Source organism: Tamandua tetradactyla, chromosome 2 (assembly GCF_023851605.1).
Source record: "Tamandua tetradactyla isolate mTamTet1 chromosome 2, mTamTet1.pri, whole genome shotgun sequence".
Lineage (NCBI taxonomy): Eukaryota > Metazoa > Chordata > Mammalia > Pilosa > Myrmecophagidae > Tamandua > Tamandua tetradactyla.
In genome coordinates this window covers 156341991-156351944 of record NC_135328.1, presented here as the reverse complement: position 1 = coordinate 156351944, position 9954 = coordinate 156341991, and the positions used below count along the sequence as shown (strand labels likewise).

The following is a 9954-nucleotide window of genomic DNA, read 5'->3' as shown; positions in this document are numbered from 1 at the left end:
TAAGTATAGATGCGCCATATGATCCAGCAATCCCATTACTAGGTATATATTCAGAGGAACTGAAGGCAAGGATTGGAATGGACATTTGTATACACAGATGTTTAGAGCAGCATTACTCACTATTGCCAAGAGATAGAAATAGCACAAGTGTCCATCAATGAACAAGTGGATAAACAAACTGTGGTACACATATATGATGGGATATTAAGCAGAAGTATGACAGAATAAAGACATGAAACATGCAACAATACGGATGAAACTTGAGGACATTATGTTGAGTGAAATTAATGAAAAACTAAAGGACAAATGTTGTATGGTCTCTCTAATATGAGCTAACATTAATGAGTGAACTTTGAGAGTTAAAGTTGAGAACGTGGGTTATCAGGAGATAGAATGAGGATAGAGATCAGGCATTTGATGCTGAAAGAGTTCAGACTGTTCAGCAGGATTGATTGTAAAGCTCCAGAAATGGATAGAATAATCCTATCTGATGGTAGCACAATATTGTAAGTATTCTGAACAAAGATGAGTGTGAGTATGGTTGAAAGAGTGAGGCTAAGGTCATGTATGATACTAGAAGGAAAGTTATAAGATAAAGACTGGGACTACATAATTTATCAAAACCTAGAGTGGTCGATGATGTTGATAAATGTACCAATATAAGAATGTTTTTACATGATGGTGAACAAATGAATGTCAGCATCACAACATGCTGAAAATGGAATGGCATATGGAAAAAATACAGTGAATGTAAACTAGAGTCTATAGTTAACAGTAATATTGTAATATGCTTCCAGTATATGTAAGAAAGGCAATATACCAAAACTAAATGTCAATAAGAGGGTGGTATAAGGGAGAGGTGTGGGATTCTTGGGGGTGTTATTGTTTTTCCTTTATATTTTATTTTTACCTTTATTTTTAATTCTACATTTTTTCCATCTTCCTCTTCTTCTTGGAAAAATGAAAATGTCCTTATATTGATTGTGGTGGTGAATGTATTACTAGTGATTATACAGGGAATCATTGTTTATTTACATAGGATGTATTGTATGGTGTGTGAATAAAACTGTTTAAAAAATAAACAGAAAGATACAAGTGGTGGAGAAAAAGGGGGCTGAGGGATGTACTTATTCACTTATGGTAGAGAAGGAAAATGATACTGTCCATTTGGACAGCAATGTGTTAGTTCCACAGGAGGGTTGCCATTTGATCCTGCAATGTCATTATTAGGAATATACTTGGAAGTATCAAAAGCAGGGACATGAATGGACATTTGCACCCTTTTTTTTTTTTATGGTGGGAGAGTTCATGATTTGTAATCAATGGAGGTGACTTAAGGGTACTGTATTGGTTTGTTAAAGCTGCAAATGCAATATGCCAGAAACAGAATGGCTTTTAAAAAGGGAAATTATTAAGTTGCAAGTTTGCAGTTCTAAGGCCATAGAAATGTCCAAAGTAAGGCTTCCAGAAAAAGATACCTTAACTCCAAAGAAAGGGTCAATGAAGTTCAGGGTTTCTCTCTCAGCTGGAAAGGCACATGGTGATGTCTGCTTGCTTTCTCTCCTCATTTCATAAGTCTTCCCCAGAAGCATTTTTCTTTGGCATCACCAAAGGTCTCTGGTTGTGTGAGCTCTGTTGGCTCTGAAGTTTTTCCAAAATGGCTCCCTTTTAAAGGCCTCCAGTAAACAAGCCCACCTTGAACGGGTGGGACACATCTCAATGGAAACCATCTAACCAAAATTCATAAAATTTACCACTTGTATTAGCTAGGGTTCTCTAGAGAAACAGAATCAACAGGAGATATCCATAAATATAAAATTTATAAAAGTGTCTCACATAATCATGGGGATGTATAGTCCAAGATCTGTAGGGCAGGCCATGAGCTAGCAGCTCTGATGAAGGTCCTCAACAAACTCTTAGGAGAGGCTGGCTGGCTGAAGCAGGAAGAGTAACTGACTGTCTCTTCTGAATCCTCCTTAAAAGCCTTCAGGCGATTAGATTAAGCACCACTCATTGCAGAAGACACTCCCCTTAGCTGATTACAAATGTAGTTAGCTATAGATACAGCCAATGTGATCATGCTTTAAGTCCATGAAATGTCCTCATAGCAACAGACAGGTCAGCACTTGCCCTACCAGACAACTGAGCATCACCACCTGGCCAAGTTGACACATGAAACTGACCATGACACCACCCAAAATCGGGTGGACCACACCTCCATGGAAAAAATTAAAAAGATCCCACACACCAATATTGAACAAGGATTAAAAACATGGCTTTTCTGGGGTACATGACAGTTTCAAACTGGCACAGGTACATTGACTAAAGAACAGAAAGGTAAACTGTGGTGAATACATGTAATGGAATATTGAGTGGCTGCAAGAATGAAGTTGTGAGGCATGCAACTAGGTGAATGGACCTTGAAGACAGTAAGTTGAGTAAAATCAGCCTGAAATGAGAAGACGAACATTATAATGTTTAACTAATGTGGATTAACTATAATTTGCACTCTTAGGTTTGAATCCAAGTGCATAGTTTAGCAGGGGGAGGCTTATTGTAAGAGTTCCTGGATTGTAAGCTCTTACAGCACTCACATCTATTTCTGAGTTGTAATGATTATTTCTAAATTCTGAGATGCTGAGCTCTTTGTGTATAACCTGGTTGTTCCCTGGAACTTCAGAGATTTGTGTGATATCTGAGAGTTAGAGTTCTGCAGCTATGAAAGTCAGCATTACCTTGTAGCATTACCTCATAGAGCAAGTGTTTAAAAAGCTGAAAAAGAGATCAGACTTCAATTAGAAAGATGAATGAAGCATATCTGGTTGGGACTAAGGTAATCAGACTAAATGGTAGAGAATATTAACTGTGTTTTAAAACTTCAACTTCTGTGTGAGACCAAAGTAAAAGATGTTTACTTGGTGGAAAATTGATATTTTATGTGGCACTCTATCTAATTCAACATGTAGGGTCAGTTTTTTCAAACACATAATTACATGAAACCTTGAATATATGGAGTGAGTTCTTACTGGTTTGTACTAGTTAGTATAATGCCCTGATAAATCCCAGAATAATTTGGGTAGAGAATAAAAAAGTATTTGCAAAGCCCCCTTGGGGAAAAACATGGAAATGTTTAAACTTCTCACCTAGGAAAATCCTGATATTCTCACAAGCATTGGGGATTATCAATATAGTAGGCTAAACCCTTGATCTTGGTGCTTGCCCTTATGAAATTCATTCCTGCAAAGGAGAAGCTAAACCCACTTAGAATTATGCCTAAGTGTCACCCTCAGGGAACCTCTTTTGTGGCTCATATGTGGCCTCTCTCTTGAAGCCAAATTATCAGGTAAACTCAGTGCCCTCCCTGCTAGGTGGATTATAACTCCCAGGGGTGTAAATCTCCCTGGCAATGTGGGACATAGACTCCCAGGGATGAGCCTTTTACATGGCATCATTGATTGAGAAAGACTTCTTGACCAAAGTGGGAAGAGAAATGTAATAAAGTTACTGTGGTGGAGAGATTTCAAACAGAGTCGAGAAGTCATTCTGGAGATAATTTTTATGTATTATATAGATATCCCTTTTCATTTTTATTTTATTAGGTTAGCTAGAAGGAAATACCTGAAACTTTGAACAGTAACACTGTAGCTGAGATTCCTGAAGATGACTGTATAATTATATAACCTTTACAGTGTGACCTTGTGATTGCGAGAACCTTTTGGCTGCGCTCCCATCAATCAATGTATGGACAGATAAGTAAAAATTAAGGACAATAAATAAATAAATAATAGGGAATAAGGATAAGCATGTATGGAATGCTTTGGGTGTTCTTTTTAATTTTAATTTTATTCTCATTTTTTTGAGAAATGAAAATATTCAAAAATTGTGGTGATGAGTGTGCAACTATATGATTATACTGTGAACTATTCATTGTACACATTGGATGATTACATGGTACCTGAATATATTCCAATAAAATTGCATTTAAGAAAAACAATATAGACACCATAAGCTCTTAAAAATAAAAAAAAATGGGTATATCATCAAGATATTGTGCTGGTTTGAAGCTGTTATGTAATCCAGTAAAGGCCATGTTCTTTTAATCCATTTCTGTGAATGCAGACCTATTGTGAGTGGGACCGTTTAGTCAGATTATTTCAATTTGAGGCGTGACCCATCTCATTCAAGTTAATCCTTTTTCTAGAGTCCTTTATGAAAGGATAAAGGAGAGAAAAAGGCAAGAAAACACAGAGGGAAAGCCCTGGAGAAGCTAAGACAGGTCCCACAGAACCTCAGAGAGGAGGCTACTGGAACCAGAAGCTGGAAGCAATGAAACCCAAGAGCAAAGGACCAGCAGACACTGACCTTATGCTGTGCTTTCTTTCAGAAGACCCCTCAGATGCCAGGAGCCTATCTTCAGAGATATCTTCAACAGATATCACACTGTTGATGCCTTAATTGGGACATTTTCACAGCCTTAGAACTGTAAATTTATAAGCTAATAAATCTATATTCTAAAAGCCAACCCATTACTGGTATATTGCATTCTGGCAGCTTTAGCAAGCCAAAAAACATGGAATGAGAAATTCTAGTGCACCATCCCCCAAACAGAAGTTTGAAGCAACAAGCAAAACAAAACACCCCCATCTTTCTCAGAGTATTGGAAACCAGTTAAAGGATTGAAGTAACATGACAAAATACTTTTAAAAACTTCCTTAAATATGCTAAAAGTTCTAAAGGATAACATGGACAAAAATAAAAGACATCAGGAAAATGATATATGAACAAAATGATAACTTTTTTTCTTTGATAGAGAACAAGCATGCATAAAATACAGAATTCCCATATACCACCCTATTGTTAACAACTTACCTTGGTGTGGAACATGATACAAGTAATAATAGCACATTTTTATAATTGTACTATTAAATATAGTCCATAGTTTGACATATGATTCACTGTTTGTGAAGTGTAGTTCAATAGATATTTTAAATTTTTTATTCTGTTACCACATACATAAACTAACATGCCCTTTTTGTGTTTTTTCAAGTTATTTTTTATTATAATTGAGGTAATGCCTTGACATTTATTACAGAGAATGCACCTCAGTGCATTGTCTTAAAGACAAGCCCCTCAAGTCCCATGAGAGGAAGGGAAGTGATCACTATAATTTCATTTTGTGAAGATGTAAACTGGGCTTGGGGTGACCCAAGTGAGTGTGTAAGTGGAATCTAATAATCCCAGGGCCTATTTTTATATATCTGTAAGGAAGCCAGAAGATCCCAAAAAAGGACATCTAAAGGGACACAGTGCACACAATCCCCCCACACACACACAACCACCATTGCCCCTTCTTAATACACTCACAAAACCTACCTCTCACTCCCTACCATTGAAAATAATGGAATTCTGCTATTTCCACTCTCTTGCTCTTGCCTAAGTGGCAATGGGCCATTTATAGGAGTGTCCTCCTTGAAGGTGGCTGGTGCTGCCTGACAAATGCATTTAGTGTGACTCAAATTTGCAGTTCTGGGGTCGCATTAAGCAGCCCTGTGTCATTAACCCTTGGGCAATTAGTGACTTTGTTCAAACCCCTAGGAAGGAGTCAGGCCCAATAGCCTGAAGTGGCACATACTCACCCTGGTTTGCCAGCATCTGACCTTAACCAATTACAAGCTTACAGGAAAACAATACATTTATGGTGGCATCAAAGAGCTGTGATGAACAACAAGCAGGCAGATACCATCCACCACCGCCCCGCCGTACCCCCCCGCCCCCATACACACACACACAAGTGGTCTGGGGTGAATTTTAATCATGATTTTCCACTCATCCCAGACCAGATATTCTCAGTTCTTCTATCTTTCCTCTAAGGTGCTTCCTCCTCCTGAGAGACAATAAGCCAAACTTACTCTAGAAAATCCATGGAAGCCAGAGGTGAACTTGGCTACTGACTCACATTGCAGAGACCTGACAACCTCAGAACCAAAAGCACAGATTGCTAGTGCACAGTGACTGCCTCAGCTGAGACATAGGACCCCTGACTACAAGACTTAGATAGGCTTCTGGAGGACTCCTAGGCTTTACAAGTGTTTTGGCAGGTCAGAACCTGATTCAGAAATGGGAACACACGGCTCTCATGAGATTTCAGAGAAAATTATTGATGGAAGCAGCTCTGGTGAGCCACCTTGGTGAGAGCACCACAGGTCTCTGCTTATGGAGTCATCAGTCACACCTGCACCCCCAAGAGCCAGGCCAATACACATGACCTGGCATGCAACGAGGCTGGCAGTGGCATGATGCTGAGGGGTGAGTCCAGTTGGAGCCTTAGCTACCAAATGCAGTAGTTCTTGGAAATTATTTCTTATGTACTAAATACCATGGCTGTAAGAATAGGCAAAATGCCTCAGCATTCTGCAGCTAGGTCTAAATTGTAGGGGGAAAGCTTGGAATTTCTCCAAGTTAGCTCTACATTTGATTAAATTAAAATAGTTTTAAAGTTGAACTTATATTTTACATAATACTTTCATAATTCACATTTCTTAAAATTATGATTTCATTCTAAGATGCAAACTTCCACAATATTTTTAAATAAACATTGTATTGCACATGATTAATAAAATAAATAGTGGTTTCATTTGCATTCAAGTGCAGAAAGTCAGTAATAAAGCAGAGATCATCCTTTATTCTGGCTCCTTATAGAGAAAAATCATAGAATATATTTTTAATAATACAGTAAGGACCGGAACCAAATTTAAACTGAAAAGGAAGAAAATATTTTAAATGACTGAGTGAGTTGATCATTAAACTATAATTAATTTTATCTTAAAGACAGAAATGTGTAAAACATACTATGTTAAATTGCGAAAATGCACCTATTTGGTCAATTAGAATCCACTTAAAATCAGGCAGCATTTAATCTAAGTTTTGCACATATTAAAGAAAATATAGCTATCATGTTTTTGGTATGCTGTATGGTGGAGTCACATTTCATTCTTTTTCCATGTGGGTATCTGTTTGGCAGCACCATTTGTTGAATTTTTGTTTGTTTTGCTTGTTCGTTTGTTTTTTGGAGGGGAAGTGCATGGACCAGGAATTGAACCCAGTTCTCCTTCATGGTAGGCAAAAATTCTACTATAGAACTACCCTTGCACCCCCTATAGCCATCATGTTTTAAAGTGCAAATTTAACATTAGAGGAATAAGAAGAGTTCCTTCACCATCTTCTCATTGGATGACTGGTGCTGATCAATCATTTATCACCATCCATTGGAGTTTCACAGTAGTAAAGGGATTTTCTCCACTTAAAAAATGTGGTTTTGCAGTCCTTTTTGCATCACTAGGAGATGAGATTTCTGGTTTGGACACTGGTACATTAGAGGGTACTTTTGGAAACATCTTTCTTATCTGCAGCTGCTCCTGTGGATGGACATTCCAAATAATCTGGTGAAGAGATGACAACAGTGTATTTCGTTTTCAGATAAATTCATCATGCAGATGCTTCTTACTGGTGCAGGGCTCAGTGTGGGCACAGTCACTTTTCTCTTTGCATTTTCAGGCACCAATGTTGTATATGACAATGGGAGGCAATGCCTCCCTTTGGTGTCATCATGTTCTTGGTAAGGCCAACCATCTTTCTCCTCAGGGATGAGCATCATGATGACCTCTCCCTGTCTGAAGCTAAGTAAGATCTTGTTAGAGCCAGCAGTGTGTGGGAAAATGGTTTTTAGTTTCTGTTTATTCATCCTGTTTCAGCCAGTGGCAATAGAAACCGATTGCTGTGAACTAGAATACTCTGGGGTATCTGTCAAATTCTTTTTCTTTCTGAATTCTAACTATTGCTGGGTTATTAAACATACTGATCAAAGGATGGGCATGTGCTCTACCTGAAGGAGCTGGGGGTATCTTTACTGAAACGTTAGAAACAGTGTCATAATCATCCCCAAACATGTTGCTTCTTTGGGTCATTGGAGAAGGCTGAGGAATTCTGTATGTTGGGGCTGGAGATGGTGTCTGGATGGGGCTGGAGTTTATTTATCCTATCATATTCATGATTTTCTCTGGTACTTTGGTGGTATCACTACAGGTTTTCAACCACTTAGGCAGTTTGGAATCGAGTACTTATGCAGACTGTAAGTGATAAATAATGTATATGATTTGCAAAACCACAGTGTTTGTGAACTAAAAAATAGAAGCACATTTCTCATCAAGGAGAGCTTCTTTGTAACCATCTGCAATAAATTTCTGGATTTCACTCTGGTGAGAAATAACAGTTGCTACAATTCAATTTTTTTAATGCTCATATTTCATCCTCCTTGACTTTTCTTCTGGTCTTATTAAACTCAGCTTGAGATTTCTCCAAAGATTCTAATTTATTCCTGTGTTCTATTTGGTATCTTTTCATATATTTTACATCAAGCTCCATCTTCTACTCCAGCTCATGTATGATCTCTTTGTGGAAGTTTCTGAAACTTTCATCAAGACTGTCATTGAGTTTCTTCTGTGTACCCAACATCTCTATGATAACATGTCCAAGCTTTGTCGAACAGGGTCCCGGTGGCGATTTCTCCAATCTTGGCCACTCCAATGTAGTAGTCTTTTCCTGCCAGGATCTTAGCCAGTAGGTGTTCTTGGTCAGCCGGTTCACCTCCTCAGGCCCTCATGACATGGCTGTGGCCACCAGGTCAGTAAGCACTAAACACCACGGACACGGGAACTTGGGAGCATTGGTGCGTGGCTGAGAGGCTCCTGGCCACTAGCACAGCCGTTGACCAGGAGTGCCTGTGCTCCTCCACCAGATACCGACATGTCAAAACTAGGGGTGCAGCCTCTGTTGCCAGGTGAATTGCCTAACATGCCCCCTTTAATCATATTCAGGTCTATATTTTAGTACTGTTAATTACATTCAGAATGTTGTCCTACCATCACAACCATCCATTACCAAAACATTTCTTTCATTCCAAATAGAAATCATGTGTACTTTAAACATTAACTTCCCATTTCTTTCATTCCAAATAGGAATTATGTGTATTTTAAACATTAACTTCTCATTCCCAATCCCCACACCATGCCCTTGTAACCTATATTCTATATTCTGACTCTATACTACTTTTCCTATTCTACTTATTTCCAAAAAAAAAGTGAGATAATACAATATTTGTCCTTGTGTGTCTGGCTTATTTCATGCAACACGATGTCTTCACAGCTCATCCATGTTGTTGCATGTTCCAGTACTTAATTTCTTTCTTTTTTTTTTTTTTGCATGGGCAGGTGCAGGGGAATGAAACCCCAGTCCCCTGCATGGCAGGCAAGAACTCTGTCTTCTGAGCCACTGTGGCCTGCCCCTTAATTCTTTTTTATGGCCAAATAATATTCCATTGGATGTCTATACAACATTTTGTTTATTTATTCATTGGTCGATGGAATTTGGGTTGCTTGCATCTTTTGACAATTGTAAATAATGCTGCAATGAACAATGGTGTGTAAATTTTAATTAGATGGTTTCCATGGAGATGTGTCTCACCCCTTCAAGGTGGATTTGTTTATTGAAGCCCTTTAAGAGGAATCATTTTGGAAAAAGCCAACAGAGCCCACACAGCCAGAGACCTTTGGAGATGCATAAAGAAAATGCCCCCGGGGAATTCATTAAAGAAACCTGGAGAGAAATGGAGATGTTCCTTTCCAGCTGTGAGAGAAATCCCAAAACATCATCAGTCTTCTTGAGCCAAAGTATGTTTTCATGGATGCTTTAGTTTGGATGTTTTTATAGCCTTGCCTTAATTTGGACATTTTCACAGCCTTAGAATTGTAAACTTGCAATTTAACAAATTCCCTCTTTAAAAGACGTTCCATTTTTGGTATATTATATTCTGGCAGCTTAACAAACTAAAATGCTCTCCAGCACATTATTTTCCATTGTTTTTTTTTTTTAACTGCAGCCATTCTAATTGGTGAGAAA

General features: G+C 38.3%; 1 pseudogene; it reads right to left on the bottom strand.

Moving 5' to 3' along the window:
• Nucleotides 1–7223: 7223 nt before the first annotated feature.
• LOC143654370 (BAR/IMD domain-containing adapter protein 2-like 1) lies at nucleotides 7224–8804 on the bottom strand (annotated as a pseudogene).
• Nucleotides 8805–9954: the final 1150 nt, after the last annotated feature.